General features: G+C 37.8%; 2 long non-coding RNA genes across 2 annotated transcripts; one reads left to right on the forward strand and one right to left on the reverse strand.

The window, feature by feature from the left end:
- Positions 1-8,938: 8,938 nt before the first annotated feature.
- LOC126589913 (uncharacterized) lies at positions 8,939-12,237 on the forward strand. Its single transcript, XR_007612001.1, has 2 exons — positions 8,939-8,985; positions 12,165-12,237. It is a non-coding gene; the product is annotated as an uncharacterized LOC126589913 (long non-coding RNA).
- Positions 12,238-16,158: 3,921 nt separating this feature from the next.
- On the reverse strand, positions 16,159-17,978 carry LOC126589912 (uncharacterized). The gene is made up of 3 exons (XR_007612000.1): positions 17,931-17,978; positions 17,217-17,283; positions 16,159-16,348 (listed from the first exon to the last, which is right to left on the reverse strand). It is a non-coding gene; the product is annotated as an uncharacterized LOC126589912 (long non-coding RNA).
- Positions 17,979-25,271: the final 7,293 nt, after the last annotated feature.

Genomic DNA, 25,271 nt, shown 5'->3' on the forward strand with positions numbered 1-25,271 from the left:
TATAAACCGTATATCAAGATAAGAAAAAAAACCTTATAAGTATTTATAAGTAATTGCTGACTAATCACTTAATTATATAATAAAACTTCAACCTCCTTGTTATTCACAAATGGCCTTCTACCACAATGGTGAAAAAGAGTATTGCCCTTGCACCACGATATGAATTTGAACCTCGTTGGTTTCCTAATTTAACAAATCTATTGTTTGATAAAATAAAATAAAAAAATAAAAAATAAAAAAACATTTCCTTGTTGTTCCCTTGACTAAGGCCATCTCCAACCGATGGCTGGCTAGAGGGCTCGTTTTAGCCCTCTGGCCCTCCAAGATTCTCTAAGATATTAATATTTTAATGAACAGTACATGACCATATTTGCCTCCGTCTCCAACTGATGGCCAGAAGGCCAGAGGGCTCGTTTTAGCCCTGTCACAAAAAACTGTCTCCAACCGAGAGCCAAAAGGCCATAGGGCCAAACATAATTTATTAGTTAAATTATTGAAAAAATAAGGAAATTATTGAAAAATTGAAAGAAATATTGCAGATGAAGGAAATATTGAAAAATATATTGAAGGAAATATTGAAAAACATATTGAAGGAAATATTGCAGATGAAGTGAAGAATTGAAAGAGCTTCACCATATTTATAGAAGTAAAAAAAGGTTTAAATTAAAAAAAAAAAAATTGAATACAATGGCTAGCATTTAGCTAGCCGTTGTATTTAAATTTTTTCAAACTATATATGTCGGTTATAACCGACACTAATACTAATTAATAAATGTCCCAGTAGCCGTTAGCCTTAATTCATTATATTCTGTACTATTCCTGTCGGTTTTAACCGACAGGAAATCCAACACTTCAAAAAAAAAAAATTTTGACCAACCTGGGGCTGGCTGGCTGGCTAGAAGTGGCCAGCCCTCCAGCCCTCCCCGATTCTGTGGGGCCCTCCCAGATTTCAGAACCCTCTGGCCTAGCCCTCGGTTGAAGACGATTTTTGAGCTATTTTCGACCCTCTTGTCCTTTGGACCTTTCGGTAGAAGATTGCCTAATCACTTTAAGAAGGGGCCCGGGATCTTATAACTGTGCCTAAAAAGTTGGCTACCTTGAGCACGCACACTGAGCACAGTCGTACGTAGCCTGTGTGTTTCATCTCAAAACAAGGCAATTGTCAAGAGATAGCTGTCTGCAACTTGGCAAGCCTAGAAGATTGCGCCTGTTCACTGTTGTTAAGTCGATCGATTCAACCCAAGTGCTGCCACGGCACGAAATATGTTAGCATAGTGCAGTCACAAATGATACGTCGCGAAAAGCGTTTTGAACAACTTTTTTGCCACCTTTCGATACAGAACTTCAAAAGAAGGGATCAAATTTATTTAAAGTATGTTCGCAAATTTTAAGGTTTACAAATCATCCCACCATGAATTTTGTTTGGTTTAAGAGAAATGCTATTGAGATTTTTTCAAAATATAACTCTTTATTAATTTTTTATCATTTTATGTTTTTAGTATAATATTTTATAATGTTAATACAAAAATTGACGTTAAGGTGATAAAAAATTCATGAAAAATTCTAATTTTGAAAAGGTTTCCTTAACATTCCTCTTCGTTTAATATTCTAGTACGTGAAACAAATAAAGAAGGGGATGACTTTGCTATTTTTATCCTCTATTCATATTTGGTTTAATAATTTTTCTAGTCCAATTATTAATCCATTACATTTTGAAGGGTATAGTTTAAAATTGGGAAAATTAGGTTCACATCCTTGTTTTTGCTACTCCATTGATTAAAATCCTATTAATTTTCAATTTTTGATTAAGGTCCTTGGGTATTAATAACATCATTAATTATTTAAATAATAAAATATTTTTATTTTTAAATATATTCCTTTAATGTTAAAAATGTTACAATTAGTATATTTATATTTATGGCTAAATTTTCTATCATATATTTTTATTTTTAGTTTGTACCTATTTTTAATTTTCAAATATTTTTTTAATTTGTACCAATTTTCTTTTCATTTTTAATTTGTATCCATATATTAGTTTCTTTTTGTGCCCATATTTTTTAAAGTTATATTTGTATTTGTACCCGTGTGTATACCCTCAGGTGACATTGTATATTTAATCAATGATAGAAAAATTACATATGATATACTTATGTTTTATGCCTAAACTTTGTATCATATATTTATATTTTTAGTTTGTACCCACTTTTAATTTGCAACATTTTTTTAAAATTTATAATATTTTCTTTTTAGTTTTATTTTATACCCATGTATTAATTTCTTTTAGCGCCTATATTTTTAAAAATTCATTTGTATTCATAATTTTTAATATTTTATCTATACCCTAATTTATTTCTAATGTACCCATTTTTCTTTATTAATGTACCGCTTTGTTATATGTGAAATGTACCAATTGTTTTGTAAAATGTACCAATTTTTTTAACACTATGGATGCATTCTTTTGTCATTTTTTATTTCTTATTTTTACATAGTTTTTATCCATTTATTCAATCAAAATGTTATAAAGTTTGAATTTTTTTATTGTAGCCGTTTCTAATAGTATTATAATGATGGATTTTAAATTTATAGGATTATAAATCTCATAAAATATCAAACAATTAATGTCAAAACTATAAAAATATTAATATTAATAGTAATATAATGAGGTGTACAAAGTCAAGGGACCTTGATCAAACTTTGAATACTATTAAGGTTTTAATCAAAGAATGTTAAGGATTAGGGACCGCGTCCAAAATATCCCGTTTAAAATCTATCAAAAATATAAGTTGTAGTTTATTTCGGCTTTTCAAGGAAAATACATAGCATATAAAAATGGAAAAATATTTGGATATGTAGGCAAGGTGAAAGACGATCCCTCTTTCATGCCCCCAAACGCAAGAAGTTATACAATCGCGTCATGATGTATGCATGAGATAGCCGCTCCTATGTTAGTAAGCACTTGTTAACCATTGATGCAATATGTGAAGTATTGGTATTAATAGTTTTAATTCATCCTACTATATGGGGTTACAGCGATTTGAAATTAATCGATTCATATGCAAGTTATAGTGAAATAATGTTTCTTATACTAGTGCAGTTGGTTGTATTAATAAACCTCATTGCCACATTAATATGATACAATATGATACAATATTTTATAATAACAGTGATGCAATATGTGAAGGATTGGTATTAACAGTTTTAATTCATCCTACTATATGGGGTTACAACGATTTGAAATTAATCGATTCATATGCAAGTTCTAGTGAAATAATGTTTCTTATACTAGTGCAGTTGGTTGTATTAATAAACCTCATTGCCACATTAATATGATACATACAATATGATACAATATTTTATAATAATTTGTTTAACTCAGCTTATTATGCTCTTTTTTTTCATTAAGACCAACTCTAATGGTTGGGGTTAAGACTTAATAATTAGCTCCCAAAAAAATTTAGATTTTCACTTAGAAATAGAAATAGTTTTTCTCCTCCAACGGTTTTAGCTTAAATTTTTTACTCTAAATGATTAAAAAATGATTTTAGCCTAATTTTCAGTAAATTTAAAAAAATAAAATTTAGGTAAATGATCCTAATTTATTTTTATGAGTATTTTAACCTTAAATTATTTAAATTCTGACAAATAATGAAAAATCACTAAACCTACCTCATTCTTACACATATGCACCACATAAAAGAACATGGAAAACCACACAACCTATCCTATTCTTAAACACAAATACATAGGTGGGTAGAATGAAAAAAAAAGGGGAAGAATGGTTTGACAAAAGTGGATTTTGTGTGGATGTTTGAACAAGTACATAGGTAGGTATTGTCACACCCCGACCCACGAATAAAGACTATTCACGAGTTAGGGTGTGAGCCATATCTTAGCTATAGAAATAAATTCTACAACCAAGATATGGTGGAAGATAAAATAAAATTATAATGATTACACCGTACAACATATAACAAATCTTACATACAAATTTATCGAATAGAAAACTTCATTTTAATCCCTAAATAATATTGCTTTTTCAATAATACCGTATGTAAGATTAAAAACTAAAAATAGTCCTCCATGTCAGATTATAGTATTCCATGTCACATTTAATCATTTTTTAATAAATTTATTACATTTTTAGTTTCCCTATTTACCCTTATTACTCTCTTAAAACCAATTAGAGAAACAAATATATAATTAATTTTTCAAGAATGCTTAATTAACTAGATCCATAATTAACATGTTTGTTATAACATAAATCTCCATGTGTTATTCCAATCAAAGAACCCAGAAAACTCAGAAACCATGATCAAACAAAAAAATCCATAAAACTTACAAACCAAAAATCTCGTTGTATTCGGAAGAAAGAAGAAAAAAGGGGCTTTTAGATGCCAAATTGATGGTGAATCCAGAGATAAATGAAAAAAAAATACAGATTGAGAAAATAGAATGTGAAATCACAACTTAATTGACCGTACCAAATTAATCGGACATACACTATATAGTACCTAACCGACCATACCAAATGGATAAGACCTAATTGATAGTACCTAAATAATTAAGGTGCATTTATATAGGTACTATGATTTAGGTGCATTCATATAGGTACCATGATTTAGGTGCATTCATATAGGTACCATGGTTTAGGTGCATTCATATAAGTACCATGGTATAGGTGCATTTGACTTGGTACTATGATTTATGTGCATTCGACTAGGTTATATGATTTAAGCACATTAGGACATGGTTTAAGTGCATTCGATTATGTAAAATATATGATTTGACTATTTATATTTCCTCTATGCTTTGAATGGTGATAATGAATAATTTGAATTAGGTATTTGTTAATTCTTGTAACGTATCACTAATATTTTTTTGAATTATGTTTATCATTTTAGAAAGTCAGACAATAATCAATGCCAAAAAATATGGAGCTAATTAAAATCAAATATTTAATAGGGGCATTATAGGAACAAAAAAAACGCATTAAATATTTCAAAACAAGAAACTATAAATTTTAATATTTATGCTGACATGGAAATTTAGTCAAAGGACTATAATGAATATATAATCTAACATAAGGTTTTAATTGAATTTCAATCTTTATCAAGGATTAAAATGGAGAAACCCCTTTATCGAATACGCAGCGGAATAAAATAGTGTACAAATTAATTCACAACAAATACTACCAATTAGATGATAATTAAATTGTAACAATTCTTCAAATGCATGAAATATATGCAAATGAGATGGATGAATGTATTCACCCCCTTCTATTCTCGCTAACACATACCTAAGGCACCCAAGCTTGCGCGTCTCATATCATGCTTATACCACTTGGCTCCAAGTACGTTAGAATATCAGTTAACTCCCATTCATCCCTTAAACCCAATTTTTGTAATTAAACTCTTAGTTTCCATTTTATTAAACAGACACTTCCCTTGACGCCCAATTGTATATTCAAGTCCTTCCCCTGACGCCTGACATATACAAGATTTAATTATTTTTATAATCAACCAATATGTATACTCAAGCCTTGCACCCTACGCTTGACATATACAAGGTTCATTATTTTACATTCAAGGCAAACTTTAGCCCTTGAATATCCTCACAACTCAAACACTTTACAAGACTCAACACAACTCTTTTTCTTGCTTTGCAATGCATATGTATATGTCACGTTCACATAGATATCAATACTCACATTTTCTTTAACAAGCCTGTAAGCTTCAACAAAAATCAAATTGATTAGTAACAATAGTGATATAATCATAATATTAACAAAATAATAATATTTAATGTAAATGATAAGTAATATGTTACCATTTCCTCCCTCTTGTTCTCTTCACCACTTCCCTTTACTCTTCTTTAATATACCTGAAATTCTACATATGTAGTAGGGGTCGGATTGCTGAAAAACTTCCATGGAAGGGAGAGAAAGAAACTGGAGATGTTGGCCATGCAAAGAGGTTGGCAGAGAAGGCTAGCTTAACCGAACATCAGCTGTTCGAACTGGGGTACAAGTCAGCACATAGATTGGATTGTCGTGGTTTTTGGATATATTATAGAGGAGATGATAAGGAACAAAGTTTGTGAAGGAAGTGTTTCGATTGGAGCTACGAAAAATGGGGTTTTGGTACTCATAAGATGGCTGTCCAGTTTTCTTCGGGATTAGAGACTGAGTTGGTATTTCAAACATATCGGACGATCGCACTGTTGGATTTTCCTGAAATTTGGATATATCATGGTAGAGAGAAAGACACACAACTTGCATGAAGAAAGTACTATGATATAATCTATGGATGATGGTGTTTTGGTCTGTTAAATAGGCTGGACGAATTTCTAGTTTTTGGATATCTTTCTTTTGACAGATGAAAATGATGGTGAGTTTGGTGGAGAGATTTGTTGGATAAGGTCTTATGTATTTTTCTGGGATATGTCTCACACTTTTTGTACATCATTCTCAAGGGAAATAAATGGAGATTTTCGATGGTTTGGTGGAAGTGCTTCTCATGGCAATGATCTCCAAATGTAAATGCATAAACAACACAAGATTTAAGTGGTTCGCCAAATCGACTACATCCACTGGGGTTTGCTTTCATTGCATTTCATTATATATGAGGGACTTACAAACACAATGAAAGATGGATTAAAAGCCTTAAAGAAAGATAAAGAGGTAATATGAAAGGGAGGATGGCTTTTTGTTGGAGTTGTTCTTTTCTTTTTCTTCTTCTTCCTCTCTCTTCTCTCCATGTCTTCCATTGGTTCTTGCTCCTTCCGTTATAAAGACTGCATGACATCTTCCTTTCCAAAGAATCTCCACAAGTGTGCCAATAGAAAGAAAGCAAGTGTTGTGCCAATCATTAAACATAAAATGTGTTCCAATAGAAACACACCAAATGTTAACCTAATTATCACCATGAAATGTGTTCCAATAACAAGGCAACAAATGTTGTCCTAATCCTTAGCAATGAAATGTGGTCCAATAGCAAAACAACAAATGTGAAGCTAATCAATATCATGCAAGGTGAACAAACACTCAAAAGCCACGTCCAAAGTCTAAGGGATATGAATCCCACCTCTTCAAATTTTGGAGGGATGAATCATCATCAAACATTTAACTCTTAGATTCCTAATGAATACAAACTTGCCAACTCACTCTTAAGTAGACTTCCACCTTCGCATTTAGAGTGGTGAGTAATCACCAAATCATTAACTCCTAATGTTACAAACTCTCCACCTCATCTTTGACAGAAAATATCAAGACAAAAGTATTCATTTAGTCCAAACTCAAACTCTCGGCCCCTTTGTGGGGAAAATCAAACCAAACTCATTTAATCTCCCTTCTCCAATTCAAACTAAAAATAGCTCTAATTACGTATGAACATGAAATAGCTAGTTTTTGAAATAATTTGTAGCAAAAAGGATTTTACATTGAAAGTATTTTACATATAAAAAATAGGTACGTAAAAATAATTACCCACATACATACACATATACATATAACCATTTTTTTAAAATACGGGGTATTATAGGTATTTATAGAGTTTTTTTAGTGAATTATGATTTACATAATTTTCTTAATTGTTTTAGCAGTTGGATGTAATTTTAGGTTGTTAGATTTTCTTTTTTATCTCAATCGTTGGATTTAATGTATTTATAAATATGATTATTTTTAAAATTGAATCTAGATTCTTGGTTCAATCAATGGTTCAACCACATGGGCCGTACCATAAAAAAAATAGTCGTTGGTCATTCTGCAAGTGGCTGACATTGTCAGCAACTGTGTCTCAGCCACTAACCTTGGCTTATTTTCTGGGTAAAATTTGGTGAGAAAATAAGTTTTAACCCAAAATATTTTTTTAGCCTAATGATTGGCTAAGATTGGGGCGAGTTTAAAACTTAATCTTGAGTTTTAACCCAATCATTGGAGTTGATCTAAGTAGCTCAAATTTTAGGACTCGGATTATCTCCCCTCTTATTCCCCCCCCTTCCCATCCCTTTCACCTTAACCAACCATAATTGGCTCATTAGGTCGCCGTAGCAGAACTTGACAGCTATCTAGAAGGTTTCAGAGCTGTTGAAAAAGTCAAAGTTGTGTCATCGTTCTCATCAATTTGTTCAACAACCCTCACATGCGTTATACAACAAAGAAAAAGAGACGAGATGAAAGAAAAATAGAAGGAGAGAGAATCCTCCTCCTGAATTTCATTGAAAATTTGCAAAGGAGGAATCAAGTGGAAAGTGGAAATGAATGTGGTGAAAAAAAGGCAAGTGGCAAGATCCTTTTGAATGTAAGGGATATGATCAAGAGAACGAAAAATAGATCAACTTTCAGTGTTTGAAGTATCTCATGGAACTTAGCAAATTATCTATAAAGCTTTGAAAAAATTGTCTAAAGAAATGGTAAACCGCAGAAATCTCTTGGAGAGTTGGAAAAGAATGTGGTTCGGTGGCAACTTATGATAATATGGGAAAGTTAGCTACCTTCACTTGTACGTTTTCTTTTTACCTTCTCCATTCTCTTTCCCATTCAAGAATGTTCAATAATGTTGTATGATAAACCTTTCATTTTATCATTCATACAATAAAATAACTCAAATTGAAGATCGTTTATTCATTTAATTTGAGGAAGCTACTACCTGCACCAAAAATTTTCATTATGTATTATAAATTTATTAAAAATATAAAGAAAATTTTGTATAAGAAGTAATGACATTTTTTTAGTGTCAGTAACAACACCCTTATTTGTAGTTTGATTGTTTAAAATTTAATTAAAATGTGGTTGCATCTATTTAGTTGATAAGAGTTAGATGACTAAATGGTTTCGGGCTGATTCAATACATACCTAGTTAGGATTTCTTGTTACTAAAGTGATCGTACACTTATTCTAACTACATTTCTTTGCCAAGGAATTATACACAACGTGGATACATACAAGGTTTTTTTTTTTTTTTTTTTTTTTTTTAAAAAGATACGATAGTAGATTTTAATTCATCAAAAAGAGTATTACATCATATACACAATCCTCTACAAGTAAGTCAATAATAACACTTGGAGGAGTCCTATTTCATTCACAGTGTTGAGTTAATGAGACACCAATCCATGCGAGCCGATGAGCAAAAGAGTTTGTATTGCGGCGAGTATGGGTAATAGTAGCTTCAGTGATTGGATGAAGTAGTGTTTTGATGTACTCCACCATTTGTCCAACTATGGACAAATTTAGAGTTAGATTCCTCAAAGCCTCCACAATATGAAGTGAATCGGTCTCAAAAGATAAGTTTTGAATTCCCCTATTTACTGCCCAATACACACTCTCTCGAAATGCCACCAGCTCCGCTTGCAAGGGAGAAAAGGCATCCTCAGAATTGCCACAAAATGCATTCACAAAGCCGCCAATATCATTTCGGATGATCGCCCCAAAGCCCGCCATCTTCCTGACTTCATTCCATGCCTCATCAATATTCATTTTGAGGTGTCTAGGAGGAAGAGGAACCCATTTGGAGCTATTTACGACTCATGCAATCAAGCCGAAAGCAATCGTCTTAGCCTTAACAAAAGCCACCCACCATTGCCGAGCTCATTCAACACACACATTAAGGGTATCAATTTCCTCATTCCACAGCTTCCCATTTCTAGCCCCCCCATAATGCCCAATAAATCATGAGAAATAAGTCAAAACTGAACTTGGGAAGAAGTCTCGCAGTTTTGGTAATCCAATCAAGGAAGGATGGGTGTTCGACATTTCTCAAAATTACTCCCAAACCGGACGCCATCCATGCGCACTTTGGATATGGGCAATTCTTCATCAAATGAATAGTAGTCTTGCCATAAGAATTGCAAAGAGTGCAATCTAATTCAGTGGTGATATGGCGTTTATTCAGGTTTGCACGGGTGGGGAAAATCTCATTTCCAAGACGCCATGCACATATTTTGACCTTAGGTGGAAAATTTGCATTCCATAGTGTTTATACCATATTTAGGGCCTCGTATTTAGATCTCGTACAAATACTCGGGGGACTTAAATGTAATTATGGGATAAAGGAAGGGGCAAATATGTAATAAGTGAGGAGTCCTTATTCTATAAAAGGACCCCTCACCCTCACAATGGCGGAGGCCTCACTCTCACTCTCGGAGGCCAATTCCTAGGCCTGAGATCCCCTCTCTCACCCTCAGAAGCTCTCAGAAGCTCTCACCCTCTCCCTCTCTATTCCCTCAAATAAATACATAATCAGTGTGGACGTAGCCCAAACCTTAGGGTGAACCACGATAACTCTTGTGTCATTTACATTTTATGCAGATTCACGGTCGGATTTACGTTGTACCAAGACCTCCGGTTTTGTGCATCAACATTTGGCGCCGTCTGTGGGAATCGACACAAAAAACTATGTCGGTTCTCTTTCATTTTTTCATCAAATCTCACCACTGTGAATCTGCAAAAGCATAAAAACCAAGAACACCACTTTCTCTCTGCCTCTTTCTCTCTCCCCATGGTTTCTTCAACTTCAAATTCTGACTTTGAATTTGGCATTTGGGCCTCTTGCATATTTGCAGTATGAAATCTCTGCATACAAGATCCCCACTTCTTGACAGTTTTCGATACCCAACCTTCAACCATATCAAAACGGCGTTGTTCCGATCCCCGATCGGACCTTCTAGATCGAATCACTTTACGCTTTCCTGAAGCTTCAAGTCCTTTAAGATGGCAGATAACGACGAGGGAGGAGGCTCGGAGACCCTTCTTCGCCTCTCTCCACCCAGCCGCTCGATCGCCAGGTTCAGGCCAATTTCCAGACCGTGCTTCCCTTCCAATTTCCAGATTCTATTGTCTCTCCAGGGCCAGCCGCACGACTCCGCCGTTGCCAACACCACCGTAGCTGCCCAGTTTATTCACTCTCTCATCTCTCCGGGGCCAAAATCTCCATGCCCAGCACCTGTTTGAGGAGATCGCCCACTAATAGAGTCTCGTCGCCGGTTATGTCTCCCAAAGCTGTTTCCGCTTCTTGCTGCTCAGCAGAGCCTCACTTTCTCTCCCATCTTCCTCCGAACCAAATACAACCCAGATGGCCATCAACAGGGACTCCACTTCCTTTCCAATGATTGGCAAGATTGGGTCCTACACTGTCTTTATGACGCCGCCCGAACCGGTTTTTGAATCTCCCCGGAAAATGATCACGCCGGTCTTTGAGTCCCCCAAAAAGGCGGCCCCGCCCCCGGTCCAGCAGACGCCTCAGCAATTGCTGAGCCCATTGCCGTATCTTCAGATTCCTCGTCCGATGGCTCGATGTCAAGGATTTTCTAAGAATGCGGTCACCAAAGTGCAGAAGGCTCATTCAAGTTTGGACGACCATTGGCACGCTATTTTGGATTAAATAAGTCAAAACATCAGTGAGCGCTAGATGATTATTACCAGAGCAAGGGAGTGATGTTGATGGAAGCTGATATAAGCAACTAAGTTCAATCAAGGTCCAGAATCAAGGCGAGAAGAGGTCAAGTCACTGACCCGCACAACATAGCTGAAAGATTACGGAGAGAGAGAATTGCAGAGAGGATGAAGGCTCTGCAGGAGCTCGTTCCCAATGACAGCAAGCCGGGTTCAACGCAGCTGCAAGGTGTAGGAAAACACGACAGAGACAGAGACAGCAAAAGCAAAGTAAAATAGAAAAAGGAAAAGACAGAGACAAAGATAATGGATGGGCACGACCAAAGCAAGTGGGTTTGGCAAAAGATACCTTACAAATCAAGGTGGGCAGAGAAGGAGTGGAGAGATAAAGAAAGGCATATGGGTGGTGTCTGTCCAAGCAGCTGTCATCCTAGAGAAAAGCAAGGAAAGCAATGGCAATTAAAAACTTAAAATCAGATGGTCTCCAAAGGCCATAAAACATGGGTGGACATATATAATTGCGGAAGACCAGAGATAATTGCGGGGGACTCAGGGATCATGCAGAAAGGAAAAGAAAAAGTAAAAGCAAAAGCTTTTGCAGCCATCTGCCATTCCACTACCCAGCCTTCAATTATGCAGATACTATCTCATTATCCAACCATCTGCCATACTCACCTTCAAAAGCAGTATTTTTGAATGATGTAATTTATTTTTATTATCTTTCGGAGATATCTGTATAAACTCCATCAGAGAGTAATATGTATAAACCCCATCAGAGGGTAAAAAAAAAAAAAAAAAAAAAAAAAAAAAAAAAAAAAAAAAAAAAAAAAAGAGGCAAAGCCCAAAATAAATGGGCTGGAATGTTGTGTGGAGAGCGAAGGCTCATAAGCCCAAAATAGCTCCAACCAGGCGATCAAAAGTACGCCTAGTACTCCACAATTATTCGACAACCTGCCACTATTACCACCAATCAGGTGATCAAAAGTACGCCCAGTACTTCAAATCATACATGAGCATTACTCATGTCAATCATACATAACATTCATGAGCATCACTCATCCAATCATACATAAACATTCATGAGCATCACTCATGTCAACATTCATGAGCATCACTCATGTCAACATCCATGAGCATCACTCATGTCAATCAACATAAACATCTATAAGCATCACTCATGTCAACATCCATGAGCATCACTCATGTCAATCAACATAAACATCCATGAGCATCATTCATGTCAAATCAGCTTCAAAGACTTCATTTACAGAGCTCTAGCTTCAAAAGCTTCATTCACAAGAGCTCTAGCTTCAAAAGCTTCATTCACAAGAGCTCTAGCTTCAAAAGCTTCATTTACAGAGCTCTAGCTTCAAAAGCTTCATTTACAAGAGCTCTAGCTTCAAAAGCTTCATTCACAAGAGCTCTAGCTTCAAAAGCTTCATTCACAAGAGCTCTAGCTTCAAAAGCTTCATTCACAAGAGCTCTAGCTTCAAAAGCTTCATTTACAAGAGCTCTAGCTTCAAAGCTTCACTTGCAAAGCTTCACTTACAAAGCTTCAGTGCAGGGTATACAAATACCACATCCGAACAACCGCCACTTCGGCCCATACATGGATTCAATTTGAAGTCTTCAGCCAACAGACTCTATTGACCGAAGACTTGGGGGACTACATTATGTACCATATATTGGGCCTCAACTGGGCCTCATGAAAAATACTTGGGGAACTCTAGCCCATTATTTATGTATTAAGGAGTGAACCCTTATTCTATAAAAGGGACTCCCTCACTTTCATTGAAAGATCACCCATGATTTATGTATTGAGGAGCGAGCCCTTATTCTATAAAAGGGACTCCCTCACCTTCGTTAGAGAGCATCGCCGCCGGCTGAGCAACCGCCTCGCCGTGGGCATCAACTCTAGCCTATCACTTATGTATCGAGGAGCGAGCCCTTATTTTATAAAAGGGACTCCCTCACCACCATTAGAGAGTATCGCCGTCAGCTGAGCAACCACCTCGCCACGAGCATCACTCCTAAATTTATGTATCGAGGAGCGAGCCCTTATTTTATAAAAGGGACTCCCTCACCTTCAAAACGCCACAAGCCAAGCCAACCAAGGCAACATAAGCTACAAGCAAAGCGGCCTCACAACATGTGCTACTTCTAGTTGAGCATCATTTCAGATTGGGCACCGCCTCATATCGAGCATCAGTTACTTCGGCCCACACATGGACTGAATTTCAAGTCTCCAGCCAAAAGACTCTCTTGACTGAAGACTTGGGGGACTACTGTTTATACCATATTTAGGGCCTCGTATTTAGATCTCGTACAAATACTCGGGGGACTTAAATGTAATTATGGGATAAAGGAAGGGGCAAATATGTAATAAGTGAGGAGTCCTTATTCTATAAAAGGACCCCTCACCCTCACAATGGCGGAGGCCTCACTCTCACTCTCGGAGGCCAATTCCTAGGCCTGAGATCCCCTCTCTCACCCTCAGAAGCTCTCAGAAGCTCTCACCCTCTCCCTCTCTATTCCCTCAAATAAATACATAATCAGTGTGGACGTAGCCCAAACCTTAGGGTGAACCACGATAACTCTTGTGTCATTTACATTTTATGCAGATTCACGGTCGGATTTACGTTGTACCAAGACCTCCGGTTTTGTGCATCAACACATAGCATAGACCACAGTGTGCCAGAGGGCAAAGGTTGAGCTGAGGATGATACAATGTTATTTGCAGGTTGAAGCCAATACCTCGTAATGTGATATGCACTCCTAACTATAAATTTTCCATGTTTGTCATAGTGTCACACCAGGTAATCCGGTGGGGATCGTGGGCATAATGGGATTGAGCGAATAACATCTACTTCCCCCACTAAGAAGAGGTTCATAAGCAACCCAATATTCCATCATTTTGTAGATTGGTTAACAAGCTCATCGACTATTTTTAAGGAAAAGCCCGCTGATTTAATGGAGAAAAACTGAAAGGATGATGGGATGGGTAGCCATGGATCCTCCCATATGTGGACGGTAGAGCCACTCCCCACTTGCCAGTGTGACCTGAGGACAATAATCTTTCGCGCCGCACATATATTCTTCCAACAATAAGAGGCATTGGGTTTTACCGGTGCCTCCATGAACGATCCATGTGGAAAGTATTTTGCTTTTAGTACTTGTGCAACTAACGAGTGGGGTTTGTTAATGATCCTTCATCCCTGTTTTGCTAACATCCCCAAATTGAAGGCAAATTGAAACCCAAGTCCTTTTCACTTTTTGGGACGTAAAGTCGTTCCTAAGAGCATCAATGCATTTTTCATTCATCCTCATCACCATTCCACCAGAAATATGCGATTAGTTTGTTCAAATCCTTGTAGAAATGCTTTGGTAGAAGAAAACAACTCATTGTATAAGTTGGGATTGCTTGTGCCATCGCCTTGACTAACCTCTTTTCCCGCCGCACTAAGTAACTTACTTGTCCACCCTTGTAATCTTTTCAACAATTGGTCTTTTAGGTAACTGAAGCACATTGACTTGTGGGGTAGTGAATGTCAGGGACGACATTAATTGATTTTGAAAATGAGGAACCAAAATGATGAGTTTGATTAATCTCGAGGACCATTTGTGATAAAAAAAAATCCTTTTTATTATGGGTATTGCTGTTTACACACTTATTTTTACCTCTCACATACTCTTGTTAATTTTTATTCATTGATCTTTTTTAATTCATACAATCCGACAGTTAAAATTTGACAGAAGTATGTAAACAGTAAAAATGAGTGCTAAGAAAACGATCTTTCCTTCCCCATCGTTATCAAAAACAGTGAGACTAGAGGCTACAATAAACTAATATATTTTCTGGTAACTATTATCATTACTGTTTCATAGTTCTCCAACGACTTTATAGTTGGTCTAGTCTCCGTTGTACATGCATATTTTTTAATTTTTATAATATTTCCTTTTCATATGGGTAACAGTAAAATAATGTTTTAATCAAAGATAATCATTTGTGAGAATTTATATGACACGTGGCATTGTTCTTCACGTGGGAGTTGATTGTGTGGGGTCACGTGGAAATGGGTCTACGATGCTCAATTAGGTTTTTGAAATTTGGGGTTCTGTGTCCACAGGTAAAGGGCTTTTTAGGCATGTGAGGTAAGGCCCACCTGAAATGATTTATATCCGTATACAAGGAAGTTACAAATATCATTCAACTAGTCATTTGTGTTTGTGTTGATGCATGTATTCGCAAATTCCTAACTTTACTAGTTTTCGAGAACGAAATGAAGTTGCTGACAAGTTAGCTAGTTAGAGTTAGTCTCGTCTTTAACTCAACTAGCTATTTAGAGTTGGATAATACTTGCATTCCATCTTGAGGGGATAAGCTCATTTTCTCATTTGCAATAACGTATCTTTACTGTAGAAACTTTATAATAAGAACCATTCAATTTCTTAATTTGCATTTGAAGATCATGCGTACAAAAAATATTCCAATCCGATATCGTTTAGTCATCTAAATGTATCATATAAGTCAACAATTCATCACAAATATGCTATTTGATATTTACACTGTTGATTTATTTGATTTAATCGGATGACTTTGAATAATTTTTTGTCGGGATCATCTTCAAATGAAAGATTAAGAGATTGAACGGTTTCTGACACATCCCGATCCTAGAATCAAGGCGTGCTGGCCGTCACGTGAGTGTGACGTAACCAAAAGTGCGATGCGGAAGCAAAAGATATGAGAAATACGAAGGAATAAAAACCAACTATTAGCAATAATATCCAACTAGCATGCTAGAGTGAGTTTAAGTGTGCAGTACACAATTTCAGAGCATAAATACTAGGTGCAGTCAAGTAGGACTATAATTAAATTACAACACCCGCAGGTGAGTCCTACATGCAGGAAGTCTGTCACAACACCGAAGAAAACCTCGTGAGCCACCAACTGCTAACTAGAACCTGGAGGGGCGCAAAACAAAATTGAGTGGGTCAATAAAACCAAAGTTTTCCAAAACATTTCATTTAAAACATTTCTAACCCCTCACTGTAAAACATGTATACTTTCCCAGAAAATAACATAATAGCATAATATTTGTTCAAATCTCTCAAAACATTAATCTTTATCAAAATCCAGCAAGTATGCCATGCTATAAATGTCAATGACAGAATATGGATGCATCAATATAACAGGTGAAATAAGAAATCAACCAGAGACCCTGCAGTTGGTCCTGTACGGTTAATTTTATAGCTCAATATCCAACCTAGCCAGAGTCACCACGGTGACCTGTACGGCGCTACTCTGCACATAAGTCGGAACTACCTGAAGTAGTCTGTACGACGAGAATGGTGAAATAATACGCTCTAGTGCTTCTCTCATCAATCAACTGCGCGCATAATCTAAGGTCATCTACCAGTCGGAACCACCTCTAGTGATCTATACGACTAGCATGTTGGAATCCTCTCATGGTCTGTACGACATGCACCTACTTGGATCCAAGGTGAGCGTGCGGTGCGGTGAATACTATAAGCACTAACACTAGGGGTGCAAGTTATGAGCTCTCAACACAATTCACATCATCAATGATTCACATGAATAACATAAAACTCACTTGATACTCACCTGTGCGTCCACAGCACCAATTCACATATATATATATATATATATATATATATATATATATATATATATATATATATGCATCAATTATCAATTCATATAATTCACAATATGCATGCATGGCATTTTAAAACATACTTTCATATAAATTCAATTTCTGGGAAAAATCAATAGTATATAGGTAAATACAGAAAGTAACTGCCCACTCACTGATAAGTCCAAGGGTCGTAACCCCTGTGACGTCCCTGGATGCGCTCGTCCTCAGGATAGGTATCACCTATATGCGAAACAACTAAAACAATGTTATTTAAAGCACATAACCGACAATTCGAAATAACTTCTCATACGATGCTCAATTTGGGTATATGAATATACCACAGTGACCTACTCGACGTCACGAACGTTGACATATTTTTAAAATAATTTTTGGGCTTGTCACGCGCCCCCACGCACCGGGACAGGCACGGGTCCATGCGCCCCCACGCGCGTCTCCTACCTTGGGCTCGCCGGACTGGTTTTTCCGGTGGCCGGAAAACTGGAGATTTTTCAATCTCCTTGTTCTCCGTCATTTCTCAACCATTTTTCATGTATTTTATATCAAAATGAAGCCCTAAGCATGTAGAATCACGTTACACTACTTTAAGGCTCTAAAAACTACGAAATCTCACCGGAGAAATTCCAAGAAAACCAACCAACTTCGAATTCAACGATCCCGACGTCCAAAACCTTCAAACTAAGTACTCCGAGCTTCCTTAGGACCTCACTAAGCTCACTATAAGCTTAGAATTCTCTGAAAATCAACACATCACGAATGCATGAACAATACTCAAATCGGACCTCGGGTTTTCAACGTGATTTCTAAGGTTTCCCGTTCTAAAACTAGTACCATTCAGCTCAGGAGGTCGAAAGGATGAAGAACCTTACCTTTTTGGCGTCGATCCGTGAAAGTTCAAGGGTTTGGCCCTCTGTCCGTACAATTTTGGGAGGGAGAGAGAGAGAGACTGAAACGGAGAGGAGAGAGAGAGAGCACGGGGGAAGGGAGAGGGTTGTCCCGTGTGTGTGTTGTGTGGTCCACCCAAAAACAAGTCACAACTTCATTCCCTAACCACACAAATTTACAACCCAAATTTTAATCCAACTTAAATAATTTTCCAAAAGTTTATGGAATATGTGTATTTAGTCCAAATAATATGTCACACACACACATACCTTAGCACCCGTCAAGGGTAATTCTGTCATTTCACGTCCTCGATAAATAAAATCCCGGGACGGGCTGTGACAGTTTTAATTACTAAATTTACACGATGAAGATACATTATTTGCAAGTGGAAGAATGAGTTCTTCCCCCAATGAAGGAATGCAAGCTTTATACTTTAGAGCTACTCTCATCTTTTCTTATTTGGCATGCGACTCCATTTTTGGAGAATCTTTTTTTTGGAGACAAATTTTTTTTTTAAATTTTTTTTTAGCATCTTGGTCTACAAGTTTGTTTTTTCTTCTTGAAGATTTTCATTTTTTACCTAATCTTCTTTTATTTTTTATTTTTTGAGCTTGTTTTGCATGTTATTATCTTTTTTCGGTTTTGGCACATGGTTTTCCCACTGGTTCGATTCCCCTTTGTCTAAACTTAGATAATCTAAGTTACAATTATAAGTACTAATTAAGGTGATGTGATTTCATGGTTTAGAAGCCAACTAGGTGTTAGCCGGTTACGGCCCGACATTTCTGCTGCAATCGACAACCACAATCTTCACGCATTAAAGTGATGGGGATCGACAATACAGTATTTTTCCACCATTAATGGTCGTTGTATAGATTGTTTTAGAAGAATACAAAAGGTATGTATGTATGTATCTAATGATTGAATTCTTGGCAAGTAATAACAGTATAAAGTGAGAACAATCTAGTTAAAAGATGTCATAAACGTACATCTCATCAAACTCAACACGTGACATCTTTTAACAAAAACTACTATCTCACTCAACACCCCAACAATACGAGAATAATTGTCGATTCAATTATTTAAATGTCAATTAGATACGGAAGAAGAAAATCATGTACAAGATCTTATAACTTTGGGTCGTTGTTAGAGGTCTGTGTAGTAAGAAGAAATAGGGTCCATATACACATGCTGATTGCAGAGAAAGAGAGAGACATGCAGATGCAAGTCGAGGTGTGGTGTTGGTGAGTATTAACTATTAACTTCTAAGCATGCATGGCCTAACTACAGTGCATCTTTTTGGACATTGTAAGTTAAAAGGGTTTTGTCAAAAAATAAAGTGCATGCGAGAGTAGCAGTCGCAACAATTGGTTTCTGTCGTGCTGTGGGGACGGTGACACCAAATTGCTTGGACCTTCTGCGCTCGTGAATCATGATCCCTGCTTATATGTTGTTTAGCTTGTTTTGATTGAGGATTGAAAAAATCGACAGTTTAAATTATTAAACGTGATTCTGAATTGTGGAAATAATCCAACACCAAGTCACGTGGCCATTTGCTTTCTTAAAAAGATATTTACAGATTTCTTTAGAAGTTCTGCGAATCTGCACACGTTTTTCTGTGTGTACAAAGAATATTGAAGCACATAAGATAGAGTTTGTTATGTAATATGAAACTTACTATTGTTTCATGTCGCATAATAATACAGTTTCATGATTCAAATCGGTTATTTTCAATTCTCATTCAATATTCAAGGACAATTTTTTAAAGACGAAACGACAACGTTTTATTGATAAAATTAAGAAAGATTAAAATCTTCAAAAAATGAGTCCTAAATCAAATGTGAAGACTCCTTAAAAGTCAAACCAACAAAAATCAAAAGTGAAATATAAGGTCAACTTGGTAATTCTTTCTACTTCCATATTGACGGATCTACAAATATAACAAATCGAGATGACTCAAAGCAACGCCAAATTTCTTTAGCGGACTCTGCAATCAACCTCAGTAGGGAGTTGCTTGGTGAAGGCCGCCAACAGACTGCACCACCACCGACGCATCACTCTCAAGAACCACCTTAGAAAGGGCCAATGTTCTTTTTCCATGTGTAATGTAGCATGGATTGTGTTCTCAAATATTTTTCTTTCCTTTTCTTTTTCAAACAATGCCGATAACACGATTCCTTTTACACCAGAAATCTAAAGTTACTTTCAATTGATAGTGAGGCATTGAAATCTTTTCCTTTCAAAATACGCATGTCTAAGGAATTTGACAATTGAGAAAAGAGGATCGATGCTTCTTTGGCAATAAACTTTAGCTTAGGGCGGAAAAGGAAAATTCCATATTTGGTTTGAAATGTACAATTCATGGTTAACTGTCTTGGTAATTTATAGAAGTGCATTAACGAAAAGTTAAAGTGGAATTCATTTGTGATGGATTATTTTCAATATCTTTGGATTGAGTACAGAAACATCAAGCGAACGATTCTCAACCATTGATTGATGTAAGTAAATTATAAAAAAATCAATGAAGAACTATAATGCATCACGTGTAAACGATTGACAAACATTTGCATTATAATTAATAAATCAACTGAATCGTCTCTAAGATTTCGGAAACTATGTGAAGAAATTCTAAACATGCCCTTTTGCTCTGCTACCTAATTACATAATCTCACCAAAATGTATTGAAACTTTACCATGTATTAGTATTACATTTAAAAGAAATTTTATTACTAAAATTATATGATCAATCAATAAATTAGTAGTGAACATATAAAAGAAGTTATGAAACCAAACAAATGATGAATAATATAGTAAAACACTACATCAAAAGGCAGATCCACAACTTCAAATACAACAACAACAACAACAACAACAACAAAGCCTTTTCCCACTAAGTGGGGTCGGCTATATGAATCCTAGAACGCCATTGCGCTCGGTTTTGTGTCATGTCCTCCGTTAGATCCAAGTACTCTAAGTCTTTTCTTAGAGTCTCTTCCAAAGTTGTCCTAGGTCTTCCTCTACCCCTTCGGCCCTGAACCTCTGTCCCGTAGTCACATCTTCGAACCGGAGCGTCAGTCGGCCTTCTTTGCACATGTTCAAAATCACCGGAGCCGATTTTCTCTCATATTTCCTACAATTTCGGCTACTCCTACTTTACCTCGGATATCCTCATTCCCAATCTTATCCTTTCTCGTGTGCCCACACATCCCACGAAGCATCCTCATCTCCGCTACACCCATTTTGTGTACGTGTTGATGCTTCACCACCCAACATTCTGTGCCATACAACATCGCTAGCCTTATTGCCGTCCTATAAAATTTTCCCTTGAGCTTCAGTGGCCTACGACGGTCACACAACACGCCGGATGCACTCTTTCCATCCAGCTCGTATTCTATGGTTGAGATCTCCATCTAATTCTCCGTTCTCTTGCAAGATAGATCCTAGGTAGCGAAAACGATCGCTTTTTGTGATCTTCGCTAGATTGCTCCGGTCATTAGTGTGGATAAGTATATAAATGGATAGAGATAGGAAAGCAAACACAAGATGTACGTGGTTCACCCAGATTGGCTACGTCCACGGAATAGAAGAGTTCTCATTAATTGTGAAGGGTTTACACAAGTACATAGGTTCAAGCTCTCATTTAGTGAGTACAAGTGAATGATTTAGTACAAATGACATTAGGAAATATTGTGGGAGAATGATCTCGTAATCACGAAACTTCTAAGTATCGGAGTGTGGTGTCGTCTTGACTTGCCTTATCTGTCTCATAGGTAGATGTGGCATCTTCTCTGGAAGTACTCTTCCTCCATCCAGGGGTGATATCTTTAACTGGTGGAGATGCACAAGGTAATGTATCAATTTCACTTGAAGCTTACTTGTAGTTTCAGGCTTGGTCAAGCGCGATACAAACCATGTAGTAGGAGTCCCCCAAGTCGCCGAGTTAGGGGGTCTGCTGAAAGAGGTGACAGACAAGGTAAGCAATCAGAGCTCCGACTGATTGTTCACCTTCTCCCCATCTTGCAGCAGCATGAAGGATAAAGAGAAGAAAAATGAGAAGAGATGATATGAGATACTTTTGCTTTTGAAGAAGTAACTTTCCACAGGCTTATTCTTGAACTGAGCTGGAGGGTTTTCTGGTTTCCTCCAGAGTATAAGGCCGACTGAAGAATTTGAGGGTCAAAACAAGTCCATCAAATCTAGAGTACGTTCCACCCTGCTGATATGGGATACTTTTGCTTTTGACAGAGTAATGAATGTATCGGCACGTGTGCTGTTACGCTTGTCTCCACATGCTTCCTTGTATCCTTCGCACTTGCCCTATCTGTTCCTCAAGCAGATGCGGAATCTTCCCTGGAAACATAAGATGTTGAAGATGAGTACTCGAGAGCAATGCCAGGTAAGTAATCAGGTAAGGGGTTCCAGGCAGTCAGTTCCTGGCTGGAAGCTTGATTCCAAGTGCTGACTGATTGCTCTCTTTCTCCTTGTCTTGCAGGTAAAAACAAGGCCAAAAGAAAAGACAGGGAAAAAGCATGATATGGGATACTCTTGCTTTTAACCCTGATGATATGAGATATTCTTGCTCTAGTATAGCTTGTTTGCAGAGGTATTATCGGGGGGAAAGAAAGCTGAATATTTCGAAAGGCTTCGTTGGGAGTGCCCTCTCAGATATGATGAAGGGTTGAGCATTTTTGCAGGTCTGCCTGTCCGTTGGGGATGGAGGTCGACATATATAGGAGTCTCCCTAACAACAAGTAGTAATGCTATTCCTTTACCCTGCTTGGTCATAGCACGGTAGTGGGAGCTGCCAGTTTCACATGTTTTAACTCTGTCAGAGCACTTTGAAAAAGTGGTCTGTGGTATCTGGCTCTCGAGATTCGGAGAACGATGCCTCTTCGATTTTTGAGAAAGCAATCATGCTGGGGGTATGACTCTCGAGATTCGGAGAGCAGTGTCTCTTCGATTTTTGAGGAAGTAATCATGTTGGGAGTCTGGCTCTCGAGATTCGGAGGGCGGTGCCTCTTCGATTTTGGAGCAAGCAATCTTGTTGGGAGTGTTGTCTCGAATGTGAGTAAAGGTTGGGCATGTTTGCTAGTCTACCTTGCCACGAAGCACAAAGGTTGACACACAGGGACTTTCCAATTATCCAGCAATGGTACTGTTCCTTTACCCTCTCTTCGATTTTGAGAAAGTAGTCATGTTGGGAGTCTGGCTCTCGAGATTCGGAGGACGGTGCCTCTTCGATTTTGGAGCAAGCAATCTTATTGGGAGTGTTTTCTCGAATGTGAGTAAAGGTTGGGCATGTTTGCTAGTCTACCTTGCCACGAAGCACAGAGGTTGACACACAGGGACTTTCCAATTATCCAGCAGTGGTACTGTTCCTTTACAGTTGTGGGTAATAATATGGTAGCTAGACCTTCAAAATTTATGTGTCTAAACTTTTGTTAGTGCTGTTTCTTTGCTATTCTTTTACCTTTCTTGGTCAGAGCGATGTAGTGGGAGCTGCAAGCTTCACGTGCTCAACTTTGGCAGAGAACTTTGGCAAAGTTATTTGTGGTACCCATGAGCTATTGTTGCGTGTGGGAAGTGGGTGATTGAACAGTAACATTCATGTGCTTTCTACTTCACCAGAAGTCTTCGACAGAATGCCCATAATTTCTGCAAAGCTGAGTGTGCGTGTGACAGGTGCTGACAAGGCTAGAAAAGTAGGTGCCTCTTCGATTTCTGAGATCGGCCCTCGTGGTCTCTGAGCAGCCCAGCTCTTGAGAAAGCGAGCGCCTCTTCGATTGATTCGGAGAACGATGCCTCATCGATTTTTGAGAAAGCAATCATGCTGGGGGTCTGGCTCTCGAGATTCGGGGAGCAGTGTCTCTTCGATTTTTGAGAAAGTAATCATGTTGGGAGTCTGGCTCTCGAGATTCGGAGGGCGGTGCCTCTTCGATTTTGGAGCAAGCAATCTTGTTGGGAGTGTTTTCTCGAATGTGAGTAAAGGTTGGGCATGTTTGCTAGTCTACCTTGCCACGAAGCACAGAGGTTGACACACAGGGACTTTCCAATTATCCAGCAATGGTACTGTTCCTTTACCCTCTCTTCGATTTTTAAGAAAGTAATCATGTTGGGAGTCTGGCTCTCGAGATTCGGAGGACGGTGCCTCTTCGATTTTGGAGCAAGCAATCTTATTGGGAGTGTTTTCTCGAATGTGAGTAAAGGTTGGGCATGTTTGCTAGTCTACCTTGCCACGAAGCACAGAGGTTGACATACAGGGACTTTCCAATTATCCAGCAGTGGTACTGTTCCTTTACCCTTGTGGGTAATAATATGGTAGCTAGACCTTCAAAATTTATGGGTCTAAACTTTGTTAGTGCTGTTTCTTTGCTATTCTTTTACCCTTCTTGGTCAGAGCGATGTAGTGGGAGCTGCAAGCTTCACGTGCTCAACTTTGGCAGAGAACTTTGGCAAAGTTATCTGTGGTACCCATGAGCTATTGTTGCGTGTGGGAAGTGGGTGATTGAACAGTAAGATTCATGTGTTTTCTACTTCCCCAAAAGTCTTTGACAGAATGCCCATAATTTCCGCAAAACTGAGTGTGCGTGTGACAGGTGCTGACAAGGCTGGAAAAGGCTGGAAAAGTAGGTGCCTCTTCGATTTCTGAGATCGGCCCTCGTGGTCTCTGGGGAGCCCAGCTTTTGAGAAAGCGAGCGCCTCTTCGATTTTTGAGATCGGCCTTCGTGGTCTTTGAGCAGCCCAACTTTTGAGAAAGCAAACGCCTCTTCGATTTCTGAGATCAACCCTCGTGATCTCTAAGCAGCCCAGCTTTTGAGAAAGCAAACGCCTCTTCGATTTCTGAGCAGGCGCCTCTTCGATTTCTGAAGCTTCATCGAGTGCAGATTTTTATAGGGGCTGGCATTAAGTTCCAAAGCACACTTGAATCTCCACCAGTAGAAGCTTCATTCTTGCACTTCTAAGATCTTGATTTGTCCGACCTCTTCTCTCTTCAACACCTTTGAAAATGTCTGGCCCCTCCGACCGTCGTTTTGACTTGAACCTTGTTGAAGAGGCAGCCCCGCCTTCTCCAGACAACATATGGCGCCCATCCTTCGTCTCCCCTACTGGTCCTCTTACCGTTGGGGATTCCGTGATGAAGAATGATATGACCGCTGCGGTGGTGGCCAGGAACCTTCTCACTCCCAAAGATAACAGACTACTTTCCAAACGGTCTGATGAGTTAGCTGTTAAGGATTCGCTGGCTCTCAGTGTTCAGTGTGCAGGTTCTGTGTCTAATATGGCCCAACGCCTATTTGCTCGAACCCGCCAAGTTGAATCATTGG

The sequence above is a fragment of the Malus sylvestris genome, chromosome 11 (assembly GCF_916048215.2).
Source record: "Malus sylvestris chromosome 11, drMalSylv7.2, whole genome shotgun sequence".
Taxonomy (NCBI): Eukaryota; Viridiplantae; Streptophyta; class Magnoliopsida; order Rosales; family Rosaceae; genus Malus; species Malus sylvestris.